This window comes from Pteropus medius, unplaced genomic scaffold (assembly GCF_902729225.1).
Source record: "Pteropus medius unplaced genomic scaffold, Ma_sr-lr_union100, whole genome shotgun sequence".
Taxonomy (NCBI): domain Eukaryota; kingdom Metazoa; phylum Chordata; class Mammalia; order Chiroptera; family Pteropodidae; genus Pteropus; species Pteropus medius.
The window spans coordinates 7,013,705-7,038,692 of record NW_024344370.1 but is presented as its reverse complement, the minus strand read 5'-3'; the positions used below and the strand labels follow the sequence as shown (position 1 = coordinate 7,038,692).

The window sequence follows — 24,988 nt, the reverse complement described above, 5'->3', positions numbered from 1 at the left end:
TTAAAGAAATTATGCATTAAAAGATGGTGCTTATCTCTTTTTTTTTTGACTTTTTCTTCTTGAAAGACAAAGACAAAATTCTTTCTCCTTTGTTTTTTATCTTCCATCTCAAAATTTTAATATTAAATTTGAATAATGAAGAATAATGTATTATCATGTGCTATACCCTATGCTAACATTGGATATGTTTATTGGATATGATATTTACAACAATCCTAGGGTAGGTAACATTATTGTCTTTATTTTATGGATGAAAAAAAATGAAGCTAGAGAAGGTAAATAATTTCCCCAGTGTCACAGAGAACCGATATATAAACCAAGATCTGAATATCCTTGGTCTTAGCCAAGATATGCCAGAATGTCAAATCCGAGATTCACTATGCTTATATATTCTATCCAAATTTCCTCAACTGCCAACAATAGAAGAAAGCTCTTCCTGAAGTTTCTTTGAGGTCTGCCTGAACTTACTCCCCTCTTTCTAAAGAAGGCCCTGCTGACATCAATGACATGAGTTGAAGGTTATTATGCCAAAGTAACCCTTACCTGGTATGACGGAGACTGGAAGTGACTAGGGTTCTTGGGGCATTTGAGATCCTGAGAAAACTCCAAGTCAACCCTCCATAAAGATCTCCTACACCTGGAGCCTAGGTTTACCAATTAGAAAATTATATTTTTAGTGCTAGATTGTATCAGACTTGTTGGTCTTAAAGAGTTAATGAACCTTTAACAAATACAAATGATCTTTCCTAGGACTATCTTAAACATGGCGAAAATCTGCCTTAACAAGAGTCACCTAAAGTCAGTCAGATTTCATTGTTGTAAATTCGCACTATTAACAAATCCTTGCTCATGCAAACAATATGTGTTGTCACATAATACCAAGATCTATTATTAAACTGACATAGATTATTGATTTAACAATTTGAAAACTATTATTTTTAGAGAGATGACTTTTTACAATACCTGATTAGAGTCTGTTAATTGATTTAAAAAAGCAAAATCAGGTGACATTTGCAAAAAAATAAAATAAAATTAGCATCAGCTAGAATATTTGTATCATTTCTCTTATTTAAAGGAAATTTTTTATCCTGGGAAATGACTGACTACTTTGATTAGCCTCACATTACACCAAAATAAACTTGTCTTTGGATGGCTTCTAATTTGCATTTAAATTATCCTTATGGCAGCCTTTTGTAAGAACAAGCAAACAAAAGATTTCTTGAGTGACAGAGGCCTATAAACCTGAGAGAGATATACATCATCTACAAAATTAAAAAAATACAGGTTTTAGTAAACACCTCTGAAAAGAAATTCTAAGGATCTGCATTTTTTCTCTTGTAGGGTTTATTTTTCTGCTAATGTTCCAGAAGAAAAATTCTAACATCTGTTTTTGGGAGGGGGTCATGGGACAATGATTCCATTTGAAGCATATTTGGGGTAAAATCATGTGACGTCCTCAAGTAGATAAACTTTCTTTTACTGTTCTTTATCTTTACTGTTCGCTCTCATTTTCTTTCTAAAATAATTTTATGTTGTAAACTGGTAATGACCTGGAGGTACAGTGGAGAGGTGAGGTTAATGAATGAGGGCCTCACTTGTGAAGGACCAAAGCGCCTGTGAGGCAATGGATAGGGCTTAATATGCATACCTGGACAAGGAAGAGATGTAGTAGTTTTTTGTTTGTTTTGTTTTGGTATTATGTACTTCTGCTCAGAAGATAAGTTAAGATCCATAAAGAAAACAACCAGAGGTTGGCATATTATGGCCTGCAGGCCAGATCCTGCCTGCCACTTGTCTTGTAAATGAAGTTTTCTTGGAGCACACACTACTACTGAGATGGAGATCATCTGGCCCTCTGAGCCTAAAATGTTTACTGTTTGACCCTGTAGAAGAAACCTTTGTTGACCGCTGAATTAGACTGTAAGCACTTACTAATTGGATAACTTATCAGGAGATGTAGACTTTTCAAGCATTAGGAGACCATAATCATATTTCCTGTGGCAAGCAGGAGGCCAAGGAAAGATGAAGCTGTTACAGCCCTCATGTATGTATTCCTTAATGATTTTACATTTTAGTGATTGGGGAAAAGGAGGGAAAGGGATATGATATACCTGGAAAGTTGTGATTTTAATTAGAGTGTCCAGGGGAAATTTCACTGAGAGCAAGACTTAGAATAAAGGTTTGGAGGACTTGAGGGAGCTAGTCATGCTGTTTACTAGGCTGCTAGAGTTTCTCCATAGAGAGTAGAAGAATGATGGGGCATAACCAAAGGGCAATGTGTAGCCAAGTTGTTTTTTTTTAAAGTCGGAGAATTAACAACGTTTGTATTCTGATGGAGATTGTCTTAGTGCATTTAGACTGCTATACCAAAATGCACAGATTGGCTGTCATAAATAATAGAAATTAAGTTCTCACAGTTTCAGAGCCTAGGAAGTCCAAGATCAAGACACTAGCATAGTTGAGTTCTGGTGAGGACCCATGTCCCCGTGTTCTCACATAGTAGAAGGGACAAGTGAGCTCTCTGGTATCTCTTTTATAAGAGAGAGCACTCATTTCATTCATGAGTGTTCCACCTTCATGACTTAATCACCTCTCAAAGTCCCCACCTCCTAATACCTTCCCCTAGATGTTTAGGATTTGCATATATGAATTGGAGTTAATAAATGACTATGGAAATAAAAGAAGGGAGCACAAATATTCAGACCATAGCAGGAATGATATAGTAGAGAGGGAAAAATTGGTGATACAAGAAATTGCTGAGACAATGCCTTTGAGTAGGTAAGAGAGGCTGGAACTAGCGTACAAGAGGAGGACTGGCCTTACGTCAGAGCAAGGATGCTTTATCCATAGTAATATAAGGGAAAATAGAGAACTCTGTGGCATAGATGCAAGTAAGTGGGTAGAAGTGGTAGTTGAAAATGTACAAGTTCTTTTCTAAGTGCTTTAATTTTTTCTTAGCACGTGCAAAGTCCCTGGGGCAAAACAGAACATGATATAATCAAGAAATTAAAATAGAGAAAGTGTAACTGAACTATAAAGTAAGCAGTAGCATGGAACAAGATGAAGCTAAAGAGGTAGGCAGGATGCAGAGGTAAGCCAGACTAAGGATATTAGCAGTGGTAAACCAATTAAAAATGGGGTGAAATCAGATTTGATTTTTTCAAAAGATCACTACGGCTACTGTTAGAGATTAGACAGAAGATTGGGACAAGAGTATCCATAGCAACACCAGTCAGAAAGCTGTCACAGTAATTCAGTGGGGAATAATGGCAACAAAGTCTAGAGACAGTGGGCAGCTTATGAGAGCTATTTAGAGGTAGAAAAGACAGACTTATGTTTGGGTGTAGAAGAGGTTGCCTATGCAGAGCAGAGAGTGAAAGAGAAGAGAGCCTGAGAGTAGACATGGTCACTTGGGAGAGAGAATTAAAATTTTGGTTTAAGACACTGAGTGGGGAAGTTATGCATTGTCAAACATGAGAGCCAAACTACATAACTGGCTAGTGAAGAGATAGATTAATAAAATTACATGATGTGGAAAGAGGATACACTGACCATTAGATTGTTTTGGCTGGGTCTAAATGCTAGTTACTTCTGATTAAAACAAAACAAAACAAAACAAACAAACCAAAAAAACCCCTGAAACTATTAACTAATATTACTTTTAAGAAAAAAATGTTGAACTTTTCATTTTCATACTGAGACCAAAGTAAGTGTCAAAGTCTTGAAGTGAGATTCAGAACCTGACAGGCATAATGTCAATGGCAACTTCCAGTTGTCATGTTCTAGGCCCATCACATAGACCTTTCCTCTTTTGAAGTTTCTCTCATGGAACCACTGCATTTTAATTTCTTTATCTTTCCTAAATATGTAGATTACAGACTTTGTGACTAAGCCTTCCCTATACATCTTACAGATGCAAGTAGCCTACGATAGATGTAGATCCTGCACATTTCTAGATATTTCTGCTCATAAGAAATTATAGCTTTGCAGACCCTGTCAAAGTGGCTCTATTAGATGGAGTTAATAAGTGATTATGGAAATAAAAGAATGAGAGCAGGTGTCAGGAGTCCAGTCCTATTAGTTAGTCGAGGAACTTTGGGATCTTAAAGGTGTTTTCAAGCTAAAAAACCAATGCATGGAACAAGTTACCCATTCTGAATAGGAAAAAGATGTTATATTTTTAATAAAAGCCCACATCAATTTAGAAGAAACATTCATCTAACTATGGAGTATGCAAATGGAAAGATTAGCATGTAAAACAAAATAGGAAAATCGAAGGAACCAGATTTCATAATCGAGGTGGCTGAACTTGGAGAGACATCTTTCTGGTGCTAAGGTTAAATTAGGATAAGCAATCTGTACTTAGGAAACCAGTCTGTTTCTGTGTTCTATTATTTTCCTGCTTTTTGCAATGGCTTGATGCCACTGTGTTCTAGTAAAAATTGTCTTTGATAGACTGCTAGGAGAGCAAAGCAGGGAGTGTGAGTGATGTGTGTGTGGGAGAGCACATAGGGGTATGAGTGGGCCAGTGTGAGGAGAGAGTGGTTATTCAGTCATATTCAAGCCTTGAGAATGGTCTACATTAACATTTTTAAGTCTGCGAGATGAAGCTTTTGAAAAACTAGAATGTTATTGAAAAAGAGGAAAATTAAATCTGATTCCCACCCCCCACCCACCCACATGTTTTTGGCTAAGAAAGAAAATGAGAACATAACCTTTGAGTCCAAAGTAGAATAGAGAAAGGGCTTCAATTGACCACATGCGAATAAAAAAAGGAGAAGGAAAGAGAGGACATGTCGTGCAACCCTTGAGACTAGCCTCTCTCCCCTCTTCTTAAATGATTTTTTTTGTCGTTGTTGTTCTCATTAAAAAAAAGTAACTTTCATTTTGTCCCTTTCCATAAGACCTTAACCTCTTGGGATCTCCAGGAGCTGGTACTGTGTGCATGTTCCCCTCACCTCTTCTTTCAAGTCTCCTAGTCTCCTTACAGAGCAGATGCAGGTTTGAGGGAAGAGGGCAGCTGAAGCTTCAACCTGAAGCGGATTCCATAATGGCGCCCTCTTTAAGAGCAAAAATAAAAGTTACGAATATGCTATAAATCAGGTAAAACTGAATATTTAAAAGGAGAAAAGAAGTCACTATAAATTTAAGTTGGCACATATCACAAATATTATAAAATATTAAAAATTATAATATATCGACTGCCCAATATTATATTATGCCTTTTTCTTTATACTTTTGGCTGCATACTCCTTAATTGTCCTTTTCAATGACACTGATATAATATTTGCTATGGAAAGATTAGAAAGATCATTGAGGCTTTTCTCTAGGATTGTTGTTTCTGAAAATCGTTAATGGTTTGGAAAAGTTAGCTATTGACTTAAATTATTAAAGTTGTTAAATCTGGAGGAATCTTTAATTTTTTTTTCACATATGAGCTGTAAGATTTGAAGGCATTTTGTGCATGTGTGTGTGATGACTAATTTTATACACTCTTGGTTTAATTGGCTTAAAAATTTGTCATTGAGGTCTTCATTGTAGTGTCATAATACTAGTTTTACATCATCTTTATGTCAAATCCAGAATTTTTTTTAATTTTAATGTGTTAATTTGGTTTATTCTTTTCATTAATTCAATTGTCAAGCAATCCAAGAGCCATTTCTGTTTGAAATTTATCTTTTCCTCTTAACAAATAATCACTTTCTAGATTATCTTAAAAAAATTTCTACAATTTGTTGCTTGATATCTGAATAATAGCTATTGATTTAATCATCCGGTCCTTTATTTTTTTCATATTTCAATAATTGTATTAGAAATTTTCTCTTATTTATTTCCTCCATAGTTCTGCAATTAAAAGGTTAATGATGAAAACAAAGCGTCCCCTTGTATGTACACTGTTGGTGGGATTGCAAATTGGTACAGCTACTCTGGAAAAGTTTAGAGATTTCTCAAAAAATTAAAAAGAGAACTACCTTTTGACCCAGCAATTGCACTTCTGTGTATATATACAAAGAAAACCAAAACACTAGTTCATAAAGATCTGTGCACACCTATGTTCATGGCAGCACTATTCACAGTAGCAAGGTATGGAAGTAACCTAAGTGCCCATGAATAGACGATTGGATAAAGAAGTCATGGTACATATATACAATAGAATATTACTCAGCTATTAAAAAATGAAATATAACCATTTGCAGTGACATGGATGGACCTTGAGGATATTAGGCTGAGTGAAATGTCAGACAGAGAAAGATAAATACTGTATAATTTCACTTATATGCAGAATCTAAGGAACAAAAGAAACAAACTAAACGAAAACAGACTCACTGATACAGAGAACAAACTAGTGATTGCCAGAGGAGAGTGGGGTAAGGGACTGGGTGAAAAAGGTAAAGGGATGAAGTACAAATTAGTAGTTATAAAACAATCATGGGGGTGTAGAGTACAGAGTAGGGAATATAGTCAATGTTATTTTAATGGTTGTGTGTAGTGCCAGATGGGTGCTAGAGTAATTATGAGGATTACTTCATGGATTGTATAAATGTCTAGCTTTTTTAAATTTAAAAACTAAAGATAAAAAAAAAACCAAAAAAGTATCTTTCATATATGTACAAATATGGAGTCAGTAATTTCTCACCTCTTATTGAAACATTCAAAACATCTTTTCAAATTTACTTCTTGATATTGTAAGAATTTTTATTTTACTTTTACAGATTTTACAAAAGCATAAGACTAAATAAACACATTACCAGAGCCCCACCCCAGAACCTTGGAAGTTGCTTATGCAAGCACAGAGCCAGGCAGCTTAAGCTTCCTTACTTTTACCATAAACCCTCCTCTGCTCCTCCTCTTTCTCTCCAACACCGCCTACAGACACAGACTTGTACACACCCACACTATTTCTTTTTTTTTTTCACTGTCTATGTGGGTGTGTGTTATAGTGTTATTGAAAGATTTTATAACACGTACATCTAAAATGAAGCCTCTGCTATGGTTGCAGCAGAGCTGAGGCCACATGAAGTCTCGAGCACTGGACTGATGGACTCTGGGAGGAGCAGTCAGGGAGCTGGAGTCTTTGTGAGGAAAGGCAAGGGGGGCGGGGCTTGTCGTTAAGTAGTCAGAAGCCACAGATCTGGCCTATGCAGTGGAGGCTATTGTTTAACCAAAGGGCACAATGGTTGCTTGGGCCCACTCAATTCATTTTCTCTCATCCTGTTGATGTGACCTCCTGCTTCATTATTCAGTGTTTCTTGCTATCTAATACCTGGACCACTCACCTAGATTTCAAACCCTTGCTTTTATACCATCGTCCAATCCAGAGTTGAGTCAATTGCTTTTCCACCTTTGCCTGTGGGATCTACAAGTATAGAGATCTTAAAAATGAGCTTTTATTTTTTCTTCCAGAAAGGGTATTAGATAACTTTGTCAGTGAAGTAGTGAAGCACAACCTCCTCTGATTGCAGCATGAGAACTTAGAGTAGAAGCAGAGAACATGTTGATCTTGTTTGGTGGTAAATCTTCCCAGGGAGAAGGGAGATCTGAATGAAAGGACCCTTGGGCAGGTGGGTGGGATGGTTGTAAAGGGAGGAGGTGACTCTGTAATGGAGGCCCTTCCTCTTCAGGAGAATGACAAGCATGGCTGCAATAGAAAGAACGGTGTGATTAAGGCCTCTAAACTGTCCTCCTGACATGTCACTTGGCCTCAATCTATGTATCTTCAGAATGTTAGAACTGCTCTATCTCCTGGCTTCCCCTTAATTCCATATCCATAAAACAATGTAACAGCTCTCAAAAAAAAAAAAAAAAAGTTGTGAAAAATAGCCCAGCCTGCTACAGAGAAGCAATCCTCATAGCTGGCTCTTGTGGATAAAATGACTGGGACAGAATATTAAAACAGGAAAATCCCCTCAGTTATATTGGGTGGAATCCTCAGGCTTAAAAAAGGAGCTGAGTAATCCCTGCAGTGTCCTGAAAGCTGGAAGCTTCAGCAGATTCAGGCCAATTTCTGTGATATCCCCAGGGATTCCCTTCCTATTCTGAGCAGAGGAATGGATTTGGATGGGGCAGCGTGTTCCTGCAAATTGGCAGGCACCCACAGAACAGAAGAGCTGATTTGCTATTCGGGTTGCACATACCAATTGAATTGCTAAGCAGACGTCGTCTGAGAGAAATACCTGCTAAAACTGAAATGATCACTAGCTAGATGGATTAGACACCTAACAATGTCAACTAGTATATATAGTGTTTTAATTTTTTTAATGTTATGTGTGTATGATAACAAATTCTAACAAGAAGATGTACTAGAGTGCCCTTTTCTTACCCCGATTCTCAGTGTCCCAGATACAACCAACCACCATACAGTCCATACATACACCAGCATATATAACTAATTTCAATTATTAAATATTCACATCGCTGCTTTTAGAGTAGGCAAATAAAAGTCAATTTAAGTATAATAATTGTAATCACTTTAATATAGTTTTAAATTCCTGTATGTTTGCTTTGTTTTGAATTTCAACAATTATAAATCTTATACCAGTCTGGGAAAAAAATCCATAACTATTTCTGTTGGTCTCTTAGAAATTAGTTATTTTCATTTTTTAAAACTTATTTCTATAAGGCAGAAAATTATAAAGGAAATTTAAAATTTTACCATAATGAAGTACTATTAATATATTGTACTTCTTTATATGTTATTCATCTTTATATATTTTATTTATATTAATATTTTTTTAAAATTGAGATATTATAACTATTTTTACATGTTTTAGTTTTTCACTTATTTTTTCCAGCTTTATTGAGGTATTATTTAGAAATGAAATTATACAATTAAAGTATACAATGTAATGATTCAGTAACTATATACATTGTAAAATAATTTTCACAATCAAGTTAATTAACACAGCTATCACCACATACTTTTTATTCGTGTATGTGAGAATACTTAAAATCTACTCTCAAATTTCAAGTATACAACATAGTATTACTAACTGTAGTCACTCTATATTAGATCCTCTGAACTTATTTATCCTATAACTAAAAGTCTGTACCCTTTTACTGAATTTGCCCCATTTTCCCTACCTCCAACCCTTGGCAACCACCAATCTGTTCTCTGTTTCTATGAGTTTGGCTGAATTTTTCTTTTAGATTCTACATATATGTGAGATCATATAGTATTTGTCTTTCTCTGACTTATTTCACTTAGCTTACTATCCTTCAGATTTATCCATGTTATTAAGTGACAGGATTTCCTCTTTTTTAAGGCTAAATATTATTCCATTGTGTGTGTGTATGTGTATATATATAACACCTTTTCTTTATCCATGCATCTGTTGATGGACACTAAGATTGTTTCTATATCTTGGTTATTGTGAATAATGCTGCAATGAACATGGAAGTGCAGATATTTCTTCAAGATAATGATTTCATTTCCTTTGGATATGTACCCAAAAGTGGATTTGCTGGATCATATGGTAGTTCTATTTTTGATTTTTTGAGGAACTTCCATACTGTTTTCCTTAGTGGCCGCACCAGTTTATGTTCCCACCAACAGTGTGCAAGGGTTCTCTTTTCTCTACATCTTCACCAGCATTTATCTCTTGTCTTTTTGATAATGGACATCCTAATGGGTGTGAGATGACATCTCATTGTAGTTTTGATTTGCATTTCCCTGATGATTAGTAATGTTTAGAACTTTATCATATACATGTTGGACATTTTGTATGTCTCCTTTAGAAAAATGTCTATTTAGGTTCTTTGCCATTTTTTATTGTTATTTGGGTTTTTATGTTTTTGTTTTGCTATTGAGCTGTATCAGTTCCTAGTATATTTTAGATATTAACCCTCATCAGATATGTGGTTTGCAAATATTTTTTCTTATTTCATAGGTTCCCTTTTCACTTAGCTGATAGTTTCCTCTGCTGCACAGAAGCTTTTTAGTTTGATGTACTCCCACTTATTTCTGCTTTTGTTGCCTTTGCTTCTGGAGTCAAAAATAAAAAATCATACCAAGACCAATGTCAAAGAGCTTGTCTTCCATGTTTTCTTCTAAGAGTTTTAGAGTTTCAGCTCTTAACATTTAAGTCTTTAATACATTTTGGATTGATTTTGTATACTGTGTAAGATTTAATTCTTTTAATTCTTTTGCATATAGATATCTAGTTTTCCCAAGAGTAATTTTGAAGAGACTATGTTTTCCCCAGTGTATATTTTTGGCACTTTCGTTGAAAATTAATTGACCATATATGCATGGGTTTGTTTCTGGGCTCTCTTTTCTCTTTCACTGATACATGTGGCTGTTTTTATGCCATGACTGTATCATTTTGATTATTATAGCTATATTATTAAATATCACTGTATTTGTATTAGATTATTTCAAAATTTTTACCATTACAAGACACTTATGCCATTACAGGACACAAAGCGTTTTGAATATTTCTAATTACTGACTTGGGAAACATTTCTAAATTTTATATAAATATTTTATACATCTCTAATTTTTTCTTGAGAAATTTCTAAAAGGAGGTTTATTGAGTCAAAGAATATATTTTAATAGGTTCAACACAAGTATATGTTATGATTTCCAGATATATGTTATGCAATTTCTGATAGAAGATTTAGATTAAACAAATATTTTTGCTCACTAACTATATTCCTGGCATTGTCTTGTGTATCATTCGCATATATTAATTTATTTAATGTATGTATTCACTAGACTTCACTATGGGAACCATCAAGAAAAGAGCTTGGAGCACATATAAGTCATTCTTTCTAAAAAGCGATCTCTTACCTGGTACTTTAATAATATCTTGGAAGATATTCAGGACACCTTTAGGGCAGTGGCACTTTGCAGCTGGAGCTTTGGAAATAAGAATGAATTCTTATTCAGTATGCCAGTACCACACAGTCAGGGCTTAAATATCTTCAGATCTATCATCTTTAATAACAGCCGTTTCTGAGTTTTCAGTCTGTCCTGCTTTTCTCCCACTACCCTTGGGTCTGAATCTCCCACCTGAACACATGCTTTTATGCTGAATGGGGCTCAAATAACTACCAAAATATTAGTTCAATAATCTTGAACCAGGAGATTGGCATCACTTGCTAAAGTAATGTTTGGGAAGTTCTCCATTTTATAAATGCCCAGTGTTTCTCAAACCTAAGGCAGTAATAATACATACCATATCATTTCTTGCTATTCCTCTTCTTCGAATAAGAAATATTAAAACATTCCAAGAAATTGAGCATTTAGTGAGTTCAACATTTAGTATGACTGTTGATTGAATGACTCTTCTCTTTACTAAGCCTTGTCACTAGTTCTTCTCTTACTCTAAACTATGTACAGTTTAAATTGTATATGTAAACCAGAAGGGAAAGTATCACTACCATTCTAGTTATCATTTTACCAATGTATTATATAATATTATAAATGTTCACAATATCCCTTGTAATTTATAGCACTATGAGCAAATTCATAATTTGATAAGCACTTGACCTACTCAACCATCGTAATATCTTGCCAAGAATAGATTGAGAACTGTGAAATTATGTTAGTAAGTGCAGATTTCCATGCTTGCTGAAAAACATATTCTGTAACATTAAGGGATGCTTTTATGATCAAATTAATGTTCATTTTTTCCTAATTTTAATGAGTGTTAATAAGGAATTTAGTTGGCTCCAACAAAGTTATTATTTCTTGTGAAAAATATAAATTAAATTTAAAATGATAGTCTTTCTTCATTTTTATACTTTTGAAGTTTTATAGAATGTAAATATTTAACAAATATATCATTTTGATGTACTTGGTTATCAAAATATAATTTATACTACCAATGTTTCTCTTTTGTATAACTAAGACATAATTCCAAATCTCATATTTTTTGATATAAATTTTAGACCATTTCTTATAGACAAACATTTTTATATAAGTGGCTAGAACAAATTATACATTATAATTGTATGAAACCAGTAGTTATTTGGTAAATATTTTAAAAAGTAGCTTAAAAAAAAGTTACTGAAAACTTCTTTCTTCCTTAAGATTTCCAAGGGGAAGATACAAATAATAATAAATAGGCATGGCTCCTTTCTAAGGGGATGTATTAGTTATCTATTTCTGCATACCAAAACACCCCAAAACAGTGACATAAAGCAAATCATAATATTTTATTATCTCTCATGGTTTCTGTGAGTCAGAAAATCGAATATGATAGAGTAGAGATGGTTGCTCTCTGCTTTAAAATGTCTAAGGCTTCAGCTGAAGACTAAAGGTTTGAAAACTGGACTAATCTGAAAGGCCATTTACTCCCATATCTGTTGATTGATGCAGGCTATGGGCTAGAGGCTTCAGTTCTTCTCCATGCATTCTCTCCCTTAGGGCTAGCTTGATCTTTTTCACAGCATTGTGGCTTGGATCCAAGAGCAAGCACTCTGAGAGAGAGTGAGTGAGAGGAGAGTGAAACATGAGAGTGAGTGAGAGTGAGAGTGAGAGAGAGAGAAGAGAGAGAGAGAGAGAGAGAGAGAGAAAATGCACTTGTTAGAAGCAGTGCCCTTTTTCTGACTTAGCCTTGGAAACTACAGAGCGTCAACCATACTTTATTGATCAGATCAGCCTCAAGGTTTCTCCAATATTCATAGACCCCCACCTTTCTGTGAGAGGAATGTCAATCACAACATGACATAAAATCTATATTTTCATTCTTGGATAATATAATCTATTATGAATGGGCAGAGTTAGGTTTAGCTAATACCAGGTTAGGTTTCTGAGTGGGACATGAAAGTTTAGGGCCAGAAGTGATGAGAGGGGTTGGTAGTGTAAGGATTTTATAGACTATGGATATCAACGGGCAGAGAGAGAAAAGATGAGGAATCTGGCATTCAGAGATGAACTTTGAGGGAAGAACAAACGTGTTTAAAGGGATATTTATGAAGATTTCCTGTGTGGTATGTGAAGTAGAATTGGTTTCATATATTCTTATAACCTTTAGAGAAAATGATATCCCAATAAGTTGTGGAGTTAGATTTATTTTGGGGAAATATGCTATAAGGTGCTGAATATGGCTTCAATGTAGATATAGGGACAAAGCAAAGGCCCACTAAATCTGGGTTCATCTGCTTTCAGAAAATTTACTCATAAATGTGTGTGTCATGCCTGATGTTTGGTGGTTCCCAAATGCCATTACAAAGACTGATGCCAGGCAATGGTAAAATTTTCACTGGCAGTCTCTGACATCAGAAATTATGCAGCATCATGAATCTTTCACAAAGCTACATTTATTCAGTTAAAGGAAATGACCTTCATTATGCACTTATATCTTTCCAACATTTTTTATTTAAAATGGTCTTTTATAAAATGATGGTGACAGTAAATGGTAGTTTTACATTTTTAAATGTCCATATTTGAAAAAATAAAAAAAAATAGTTTCTAAAACACTTCACTGTAAATTGCAACATTTTGGTAGAAAACATTTTCATTGCATTTTTAAATTGATATTGGATATAAAAGGATAATATAAATGTACCTGATACATAGAAAAATAAGTTCTTTACTTCTAATACTCCAAAAAGATTATTGCTTAGTTACTCTCTTCTATTTTTTTTTTTTTTTTTTAGGTGAGGCAACCCTTGGTTGACCTCACAGATTGCAAGGACCTTGTCAGCTTACAATGCCTTATTTTTTATTTTTTACACCTACAGCACCTGGTCTTCCTAGGTGGTCTCCCATCCAAGTACTAACCAGGGCCGACCCTGTTTAGCTTCCAAGATAAGACTGGATCGAGTTTATTCAGGGTGGCATGGCTGTAGACTCTCTTCTGTCTATTACTAATAACTATTAGTAAAGCTGAGGCCACGTAAAAATATAAAGAGAACAATATTAAAAGCACACTTTCTCATATTGGTTTGCTGTGAGAATTATATAAGTTAGCACTTATAAAGAGCTTAGAATAAGGCTCGACACATAGTATAAACCCAATAAATATTGCTGTTGATGGTATTGATAATGAGTTTTTTGAAATTGTTCTTCTCTTGTACTACTCAATTTATCCCGTGGCTTAAATGTTCTGATTCAGACATGATATTGCTTTATTTAGACGTGTGCTGGGTTAACTTGTTTCCTAAGTAATAATGGTACATTTTTTACCTATTAATTTTAAATTACTCAAAAATGAAAAATATCAATAATAAAATAAAACTTTTATAGGAAATCCAAAGGTAATGACAAAATAAACTTTACATACAGGACTTCATAGAGAAGGAAAAATTTACTCACCTCATATTCATAAACTCAAACAGTCAAGAGATTAGGCAGCTCAGATTATACTAATTGATATTCTGAGCTTTGCTTCTTGATTCAAATAGTGTATTCTTTACCATGATTAGATACTCATCTATCTATTCCTCTATTCATGCATTTATTCTTTAACAAAAATGAAGTGTCCATCTTCTATAGACGCAAAGGTAAGATATCCATATCCAGTACAGGAAAATCCTGCATCTATTTTATAACAATCATAAATATTTACTGAGGACTAAGTTATAAAATAAACTGTTTGTAAAATTTAAATTTTCTTAATGTGAGTTTATAGAATCACTTATATTATTGCAGTTGAAATTCCCTCATATTTTTATCTGTCATCATCCTTAAAAGATGGAGCTAACTACTTACAGAGCTGAAGATTTTGCACTATACACCTTGGTTCTTAGAGAGTTGGTGGCCTTACATAATAGATGTGAAGCTTTTATCCAAAGATACTGTGAGATATGCAGAGCAAAAAATTGAAAAGTATGATTTTTAAAAGGAGTCATGAACAGAGAACCACAAATTTTAATATTTCGTAATACAAATAACATTTGGGTTAGATGCCATTAGAACTGTACTGTACTCTGCTTAAAAAAAAATTGCAGATCTTACCCAAAGAAGCGTTAACTCTGTAATTTGAAGTGGCCAGCACGAATGAAAACAAGTTGAAGTGCTTATAAATCCTACTTCATAGGTGGTTTTGAGGATGAAATAAAAAAATCTGTGTAAGATGCCTAACACACATAGTGAACACTCAATAATGGTTACCTATAACTACAAGAAGAAATTGAGGCCCAGGGAGATCATGATATGCTCAAGGTCACTAAGGTAGTTGTTCATGGCTAATCAGGATTAGAGTCCATATAACGATTCCCAAATCAATGTGTTTTTTTTTACATTAAACTGCCTCATTAATGATGTACTCTCTTGTATATATCTTTTGTATTTGTGAATCTTGCCTCCCTAAGTAAATGACAAGCATCTCAAAGGCTGAAAGCATGGGTTCGTGACTTTGTCAACCACAGGCTCCAGTGGAGAGCTCTTGCTCTGGGAGCTCATTGTTTATTTGTTAATTATGAACTTTTAACACAATATTAAAACTGAAATTATTTTATTCCTTCCATGTTTCTCAGTCTTTCTTCAGTGCTTTAACATATAAGAACAGTCAGCCATTATAAAATTAGAATAGTGCAGTGCACCAACCCCTTCCTCTGTAACTCCCCATAGAAGAATATGCAATTTCCTACTAGATTTCTGCAATGTGAAGAAAATAATATAATTCATCTATGCACTGGTTTTTACATATATAGAATTTGTATACAGCATTACTCAATCACAAAAGAATTCCATTATAATTTAGCATATTATTATGTAAATTCAGGCATTACCAAGGCCTCAAAATGTGATCTCAAGAATATAACAAGTACCCATAGGGAAAACCTGGTAGAATATCTCAACAGTGGGGATTATTTTTAGCTTTGAATAACAAGTTTTATATAAAGGAACTCCATTCACATTTGTGGCACTGAATCACACATACTAGTAAGCTAATATTTAAATTGTATTTTATATATCTCTATTAGAGTGTACTAGTGTACTAAACACTACAAATGGCCACCTTGATTATCTTTGGAGTCACTGTTAAGAGTTAACCATATCCTTAAAATCAGTTGCTTGAATAATCTTTTTTATAAGTGTGCCTTGAAAGGTTTAAATTCCTCTTTATCAATATATGCATTTTACATTTCTAGAACTTGTAAGATTTCAGCAGCAAGTATACATATCCTATAAATTTCAGTTTTCTCTTGATGAAGAGGATATAGTTAATATAGTTACCCACGAGATGGAGAAGCTAGTAACTCTGACTTATAGGACCAGATGAACCAGTTTGTCCTTCTGTAGACCTACAACCCTAGATACTGTTATCTAGCCCTCCAGAGCCTCCCCAGCTCTCTGCTCCTAAGCTGCATAATCAGGACTTCATCTTCTGTTTAAGTATGGATCAGGAAGGGTATGGTAGGTTAAGAGAGAAGGGGAGAACTTGCCAAGCCTTGCCTTCCAAGGAATATAGGGAGTTACTCAGAAGACTACAAAGTGCTCTCAGGAAATTACTGGGAGAACTGCAGTCATATTGCCTTGTGAAACGAAAACGTTAAGAGGACTTGAAAATAGCTGGATGTAATAACCAATTTCGAAGTTTGCTGACATGTGACACTCCTCTAGGAATTCTTGGCTTCCAGATCCATCTCATTAGCCACAAATAGAATCTACTAAGCCTTATCAGGAGTCTGGAATTTGGATTGAGAATCAAAACTTTTCTGTTTGAAAACTAGGGCAAAGATCAGTTAATAATCAATAAGGATATGAGAGAAAGAACACACAAGGAAAGTTATTGTATTATAAATGTATGGAACATAATAGTTCGAAGAGGAGAGACGACCCAATGAGGCAGAATAAATGCTAGAATGTAACACATGACTGAAAAGAGTGCCAGTTTACACAGTGTCACGATGCTTTATGATCCCATTAGGATAGATATTGTAATTACCCATTAATTTAAATAAGAACCTCTTAAGTGTATAGTATTTCACCAGCTAGAGTAATACTTTCCATGAGTCACTTTTTACATTTGGTGATTTGAGGCAAGTGAGGGCTTGTGTCTGATAATATATTGGTGAAAATCAGACTATCATTTTTGTATCCTGGCAAATGCTGATGACTTTACAACTAGATTCAAATAAATTCCATGTCTGATTAATTTTCTTTAAGTAAAGGTAGAGAAGATGGGTATCAGTCTTCAATACATAGTATGGTAGCAATACAAGATACTTCAGAAAGTCTTTTGGCCCAATATTCTGAATTGTGAAGCTTTATCTTGATATAAAAATGTTCGGCTATGCTCTTCTTCCTTATTCAGTAAGGCACAGTGGTATTAAATTCCTTAAGCTACTTGGAGGCAACACGAAAATTCCCAACAGTAATAATTGCTAAACACGAGAGGTTGTGAGGTATGAGTTCTAATTCCAACTAATTTATTATATCTTGCCACTTATTCACCCACCACTGTGCCAATTTCGTTATCTGTGACAAGAGGCTAGTAGAAGGGACAGCTTGTCTGAGCCTCAGCAGTTGGAGAGTAGGGATGACAAAAGTAGATAAATTAGCCAGAATGAGCTTTATTAACTAGAATTCTGTCCCCATGCCCACTCTGAGACCATCTGAGGTGTGGAAGAAAGCTCAGACATGGGTCAGTTTGTTCAGAAGACCACACATCAAGATCTGCTAAGATGTTCTTATCATTTTCGCTTGAAAAAAAGAAGTGGCTATTTCGTAAGGCCATCAATCTCACATTTAAATTTTGCGATGATTGAGTGGTCCACCTGCTTCTGTCCACTGAGTGCTCAAGGGCTGTTAGTGCTTCACAGTTGCCTACAAAGGAATCCCATGAGCAGGCAGCCTCAGCAACCCAGGCTTAAGACATTCCTTTAAGTGGGAATGGGTGGGAGGGCCAGCTGTTTTCATTAAAGAAGCCCAAGAATCAGTCTGTCTAGAGCCTTGGCATTATTTATTACAGCACTCCCCACTGCCACTTGATCAGCTTTCTCATCACTTTTTTGGCATCAGGCTTTGGGACATGGTTCTCACAAGAAAAAACTCTTTCATGTTTTATCCAGGTCACTATCATAGCCTATGGTGTACAAATGTTAGAAAGGAGAACGAAAGCAACAATTGTATAAAGAGATTCTAGAGTGGGAAGGGAAATAGGAAGATGATCTTTCCATGCTCAAGATTAGCCAAATATATATTGTTCATATCTTTGTCTTGGTCACTGTACAGAAATGAAATATCCTAATATTAAAGGGTCACTAGACCCCGCTTCCCTTAAGTTTGGCCTCCATGGAAGATAGCACAAACTCCAAACAGTAATACAAGATCTGTAATAAAAGGATGGGCTATGATCCAAAGTATTTTCAATATTTTTCTGGTAGATATTTAGTGATTTTTCATGAAAAGCACTTGATTTGAATGTTATTTTATCATTTAATGTTTTAATCAACGGTAAATGGTATTCTTTTCTGATACACTCCTCTCAAAGTGGTAGAAGAGTTTGTGGCAAACTGCCATTTAAACCATTTATCCTGCTCCAGTAATGCAGTGTTGAATCATAGAAACTGGGAAATATTAACTAAACCATTTCTAATCGCTTTCTAAAGAAGCCACAGAAAAACTTGGCAAAGTAATGATAGTGACGTTATATTGCTTCTCCGTAGACTGATATATTTGGTAATATTACAGAAAATTCTGCAGCATGACATTTTAATAGATCACATTGCATATATTAAATAAAAAATAACTTTATAGTCCAGTACGATTTTCTTATACTTCATTTAGTCTATATATTTTTTGGATTTTGTGTCAAACATATCTGGGTTCAAATCCTAAGAAGACTACAAAGAAAAGAAGGTTAAGGTGAAGAGAAGGAAGAAGAGAGGAAGAAGGGAAAGAAGGGATAGAAAGAGTAGAGGAATGAAGATGTATAGGAAGGAGAAAGGAAGATGGGAGGGAGGAAGAAGGAATACTTCAAGTCTATGAAGTATAGTCCTACAAGTGGTACTGAAAGGTATCTTCATCTCTAGCGAGTAAGGAAGGAATTGCAAGATTATCAAACAAGAGGTATACCTAGATTCAATCCTCATACAAAAATTTTCTGAGACTAAAACATTCTGTGATATTAGTTTGGTTGGGGTTTCTGTTACTGATGGAGTGGTTGTGGTTGGCAATATAGCAGAAGGCTCTTTTACTTACTTCGTCTAGAGTCATATAGGCCCAAGTGTGAATCTGGGCTCTATCATTCATTGACTTCCTAACCTGGGACAAAACACTTATCCTCGCAGTCTCAGTATCCCCTTCTATAACAAAAGATAATAATTCTTACCTAAAGAAAATTACAGTTTTGTCATCTGTTCCTGCAACCTCTTTCTCTTAACTAGATACTTTACATGAGAATCAAAACAATTCAAATATATTCTATGTTTAAAACAAAGAAAGAAAAAAAACAAACAAAGAAACCAAAAACCTTGTCTTCACTCACTTTTCCCTCTATGTTATGGTTTCTCTAAACATTTTGGGTAGGATAATTCAATATTGTGGGGCTGTTCTGTGCATTATCGGCTATTTAGCAGCAACTCAGGCCTCTACCCATGAGAGCACAATCAAACATGTCTCCAGACTTTGCTGAATGTCCCGTCGTGGGCAGCATCTTCCCCAACTGAGAACCACTGCTCAATGTTTGCCACATTTCTCATCTCCTTTGCAAAACTACTAGCTCTATTTCCTCACTTTCCTATTACTCCTGAACCTATTCTACTCCGCCTCTACAAGAGGCGGAGTAGAATTTCACTAATAGAACTATTAGTTTCATTTCAGTAATAGAACTATTCTTATTCAGATGAACAAAAACCTCTCTATATAATGAACTTTTCAGTCCTTGTCTTACTTAATCTCTCAGCAGAGTTCAGTGTTTTTAGCATATCCGCCTTGAAATGTTCTCCTGGCTTTTCTAACAGCATTCTCTCTTGGCCTAATCTGTGTGGTCGGGGACATCTGGCACCACTCTCTCAATGTGAACTTACCATCTTCTAGGAGGCCAGCCCAGGCTCATTTAAATGATGGTAAAAGGGTTCTCAATGTCAAGAGAGGGCAAGCCCCACAGACCAAGCACTTTTCAAGCTCTGCTTATCTCGTGTTCCCTAGCAATCTCTTGGCCAATGCCCAGAATTAGTGTGGGAGGGGCCTACTTATGATAGAGGTATAGGGACAAGATTAACTTTCAGCAGGACAGTTTGACAAGCCCCAGTGACTATACCCTAGTGAAACTGGTGAAAACTTAAAAAAAAAAAAAAAAAATTAAAGCCTTCAGAAATGTTCCTAAGGAAAAAAACAAATGAGGAAATATCTATTCAAGAATATCTATAAAAATTCAGTTAAGAATTTGAGAGTCTGTGATATTTGAATGCAAACTGCTCCTTCTTAACCCCATTCGCTGTTCAGTGAGGTGGGGCTCCACTCCAGACTGTACAGCCAAGAACACAGGGCTCCCTTTCCCTCACAGCTCCCAGTCAGAGGGATTTCTTTCTGGGAAGAGCAGGACTTCAGTGTTTCTCATCCTTCCTCCAGTTGCCCATTGCTAAGGCTAAGCCCTGGGTGAGTGCAGTTGAGAGGCAAAGGCCTCTCTTTTCCATTCTTCCCCGATTATGGAATGGAGACACTACCTTAGGCATGCAGGCTAGAATGCTGAGATTCTCATCACCCTTGCCTGGATGTGCCAGGCAATACCAGCCTAGAGGACCTCAGACTATTGCCCCTACTGCCCGCTAAGGTCAGCTTCTAAAGTGAGAGTGTCACTCAGTCACTCTGAAAGAAGCTTGCCATTGTCCCCACCCACACCCCCAGAGCTCTGCTTTAGAGATTTTGCCTGGAAGGAGAAGCAGTCCATAAAATACATAGTTCTTAAACTCTTCCCAAAGGAACTGACTTAATTTGCAACAGAGTATGGAAAAGTTCAGCCTAAGAGTACTTTCAAGGACAGTGGAGGCTGTGGAAATTGAGAGGAGAGTCAAGATACAAGCTAAATGACAGGCATATTTTCAGTAGAGAACCAGGGAATAGGACAGCTGAGAGGAGCCCTGCTGGGGTGAGAATAAATACTGAACATTGATCTCAAAATCTATTCTTTCAAAGGAGCCACTTTGATTGTATTTCTTTGTAGAACAATTTGTGCTCCAGGCCCTTTCTCCACCTCCACCACCAATACTCTAATCTGTCATCATCGTTCACCTGAACTACTGCAAAATCCTTCTAACTCAGTTTCCAAATTAGCAACACCCTTCTTGCTTGTATGCAATCCAATCTCTACAGTATAGCCAGAAAAATCCTTTGAAATTTAAATCCAATCATGTCCTATGCTGGCCCTCTTTATAGACCATTGGATAAAACCTGTGCCTCCAGAGATGTTGGATTTAGTGCTGACAATCTCTATGTCTTATTTCTTGCCTCTGTCACTTTCTGCAGCAATATGATATAGCACAGCCCCTCTTCTCCTCCCATCCCCATCCTAAGCATGCACTCTCTCTATCTTTTAAATTTGGGGCCAGACAAGTGCCACTAGAGAGAATTCTTATTCATAAAATGCCTATTAACTCTCTGATCTCTCTTTCTGTTCTGGACATCCGCCAGAGAGCTGTCCTCCACCTCTTGACTTGGTGGACTCTCTACCTACGTGAATAACAAATCTTTTTTTGATTGCACCAAAGGCATGACATCATGAGTTTTGACATGGGAATTTAACTTTGGGAGGGAACTTCCCCACATCATACTGAGGTTGCAATGATACCCTCTCCCTCCCATCCTTAAATTCTTCTGTGGCCTCCATTCCATTTACTGTTATGATAAAGTCTACGATCCTGACGTTGCTTCCCACTGCCCCATTGTCCCTCCTAAGGACACGTACAGCTGCCGCACCCTCTGCCTGAAATGCTCTTCTCCCTCCTCACTCCTGCCGATCTTACCTAGGCTGTCCTCAGTTAGTCTGCAAAACTCAGCACAAAAATCACTTTCTCAGAAAAGCCTTCCCTGACACCTCACCGCAGTCTTCCCAACTAGATTAGATGTGTTTTTCTTTATAGCACTGATTTTGGCTTAAACTTTATATTTGTTCATATAGTTATTTGATGTACATTTATCTCCACTAGATCACAACTACCATGAGGTCAATTATTTTATATTTTGCTCACCTTTGTATCCTCAATGCCTAGGCCACTGGCTGGCCCACAGTAGATACTCTGACAAACATTTGTTGAGTATGGAAAAAACAAAGACTCTCAATGCAGAAAGATACTGTATTAGTTGCAATGAGCTTGGTTCTACTGTAATAATAGCTACTGCCACCTAACTCACCTTCCCCACCTACAAAGCCACATACACTCACAAATTTCAGAGGCTTAAAACAAATAAACAGAAAAGTTTATTTCTAGCTTATGCTACATTCCCTTTGTGTTTTAGCAGGATACTCTTCTGTGTCTCATCTTTATTCTGGGACCCTAGCTGACAGAGGCTACCTTCTGGAGCATTGTATATTTTAATAGTAAGGAGAAGAAAGACAAAAATGGTTTCACATTGGTAATTAAATACTCCAGCAAGGAAGTAATAGACTTCATCTCTACATACAATCAATTAGCCAAGCTAGTCTCATGGCCTTGCTCATCTATAAAGGGGACAGGGAAATGTAATTCTTTTATGCAGAAGGAAGAAGAACCAGATATGTGTGATCATTAAAGTTCAAACTGAATTGGAAGGAATGGTAGAAAAACTCAAGAGAATCAGAAAATTGCACTGGGCTACAGAACGAGATTTGGATAGTCTGGGTGAGGAAGCATTGCCAGTAGAGAGAATAGCATGAACATAATAAAAAAGTATGCCTTAGTATGTGTCTAGGTCATGGTGAAGTGGAAAGTGTGTGTTTAGGGACCATGGCAGATAAGATTGCAGTGACAGATTTGACCATTAGCATATCCATGCTCCTCTCTTAACAAATTTTGGTCATAATGTGGACATATCCTCAGAGTAAACAATTTGGTACATGGCTTTAGACATATCACTTGCCTTGACTTGATTGTACTTTCTTAATTTCTAAAATTCCAGATTATCAGTTACTTTTCTCCCAGACTCTTTTTGGCTGGCACAGCGGTCCAGAAAGAGCTGGACATGACTTCATGCCCTCTTTCAGCCCACTGTCAAACTGAGCAGGTAAACATCAATGCTCCTGCCAGGTTGCGAATTGAATGTCTTTAATCTCACCTTTAATCGGCACTTCTAGGGACTTAGCTGAGTGGAGAGACTCTTAACAATGATACGAAGTAAAGGATAATATAGAATGATAGGTTTTATAAAAGCTTGGATGTAATTGAAGGATGTCATTCAATAAGTCTGTCCCTAGAAGCTAGTAACACTCAGTCAATACAATTTAACCTGTTTTCCTCCCACCTTACATTTATTTGTTGTACTGGCTTTAGAAACAAAAAAGCTTAACAGTTATAGTTCCCCTAATAGGAAACAGATATTTGGGGGAAATTATATTTGAATAAAAATATTTGTCAAACAAAAACCACAATAGAATATTGACTACAAAGCAACCATTAATAGAGAGAGGTATGTTATGCTTAATACGGCCTCTGTTCATTGATCCTTTAGGGGAATATACTATAGTCGCTAAGTGTGGTCTCTAGAGCCAGTCTGCCAAGATTTAAATTGAAACTCCACAATTTACCACAGGGTGATCTTGAGAAAATTAATTATGCCCATACAGCAATTCATCACTGCTATAGACTGAGTTGTGTTCCCTGAAACATTCATGTTGAAGCCCTAACCTCCAATGGGACAGTATTTAGAGACAGGGCTTTTTGGAGGTAATCAGGTTGATTAAATGAGACCGTAAGGGTAAGGTCCTAATCTAATAGGATTGGTAGTCTTATAAGAAAAGGAAGAGAGAGATCTCTCTTTTTCCTTATGTACACATACCCAAGAAAGGCCATGTGAGCACACAACAAGAAGGCTGTTCTCCATAAGCCAGAAAGAGGGCTCTCACCAGCGCCCAACTGTGCCAACACCCTGATCTCAGATTTCCTGCCTCCATAACTGTGAGAAAATAATTTTTTTGTTGTTTAAATCATTCAGTCTATGGTATTTTGTTATGGCAGCCTAAACTGACTAATACTTTCACCCATAAATGAGGATAATAATAGTGCCTATCTGATAGTGTCTGTGAAGATTGAATGTATTACTATATGCTGACCTCTTAAAATGATGCTTTGGATATAGTAGGTACTTAATAGACATTAGCTAACATTGCTTATATGTCCTCCCTAATCCTTCAGTTGATAGTATCATACTTAATAATTCTCCTTTTTTAGTCAAACAGATCTGGGTTGGACTCTGCTTTGCCTCTCCTAAGCTATATGACCTTGTTCAAGTTACTAACTTCTCCATGCCTCAGTTTTCCTATCTGTAAATGGGGATAATTGTAGTACTGCCAGCCTCTTAGGGTTGTGAGGACTGAAAGAGACATGCAGATAAATGTATCTGGACACAGTAAGCATTCTACATGTGCTATTTACTGTCATCATTAGAGGTTTGCAGAGCTTCCTCTTTTGAATTATTTAAGAAACTACCATCTCAAGAAAACCTTAAACTACTTGAGGGAGAGAGTAATAGTAATTTCTCCTAAAACTTGGAATTCTAAAAATATCCTTCCCAAGCCATTCTTACCTTTGTTTTGTCACTGCGAGATTTTTTTTTTGTATATTTTTGCTTCTGTTTAATATATGCCCTTAATTTCCCTTTTTTCATCATGATGTTAGTGTTACATTACTGATTCTTATTTACTTATTTATTTATTTTTAATTTTTTTATTATTTATGCCTAAAGCACCTGGTCTTCCTAGGTGGTCTCCTATCCAAGTACTAACCAGGCCCGACCCTGCTTAGCTTCCAAGATCAGACATCGGGCTTGTTCACGGTGGTATGGGCGTAGACCATGGACAGTGGCTCTAGTGGGGCATGAACCCAGGACTTTCTGCATGTAAAGCAGATGTGCTAACCACTACAATATGGAACCACATCTTATATTACAGATTCTAAA

The 24,988-nt window shown here is 36.1% G+C and overlaps 1 protein-coding gene and 1 pseudogene across 5 annotated transcripts in view; one reads left to right on the top strand and one right to left on the bottom strand.

Annotated features, from left to right (window-relative positions):
• The window catches only part of PDE4D (phosphodiesterase 4D), a 1,171,348-nt gene that overhangs the window by 368,859 nt on the left and 777,501 nt on the right, over positions 1–24,988 (top strand). The gene's annotated exons all lie outside the window — the stretch shown is intronic.
• LOC120608359 (uncharacterized) lies at positions 13,681–13,799 on the bottom strand (annotated as a pseudogene).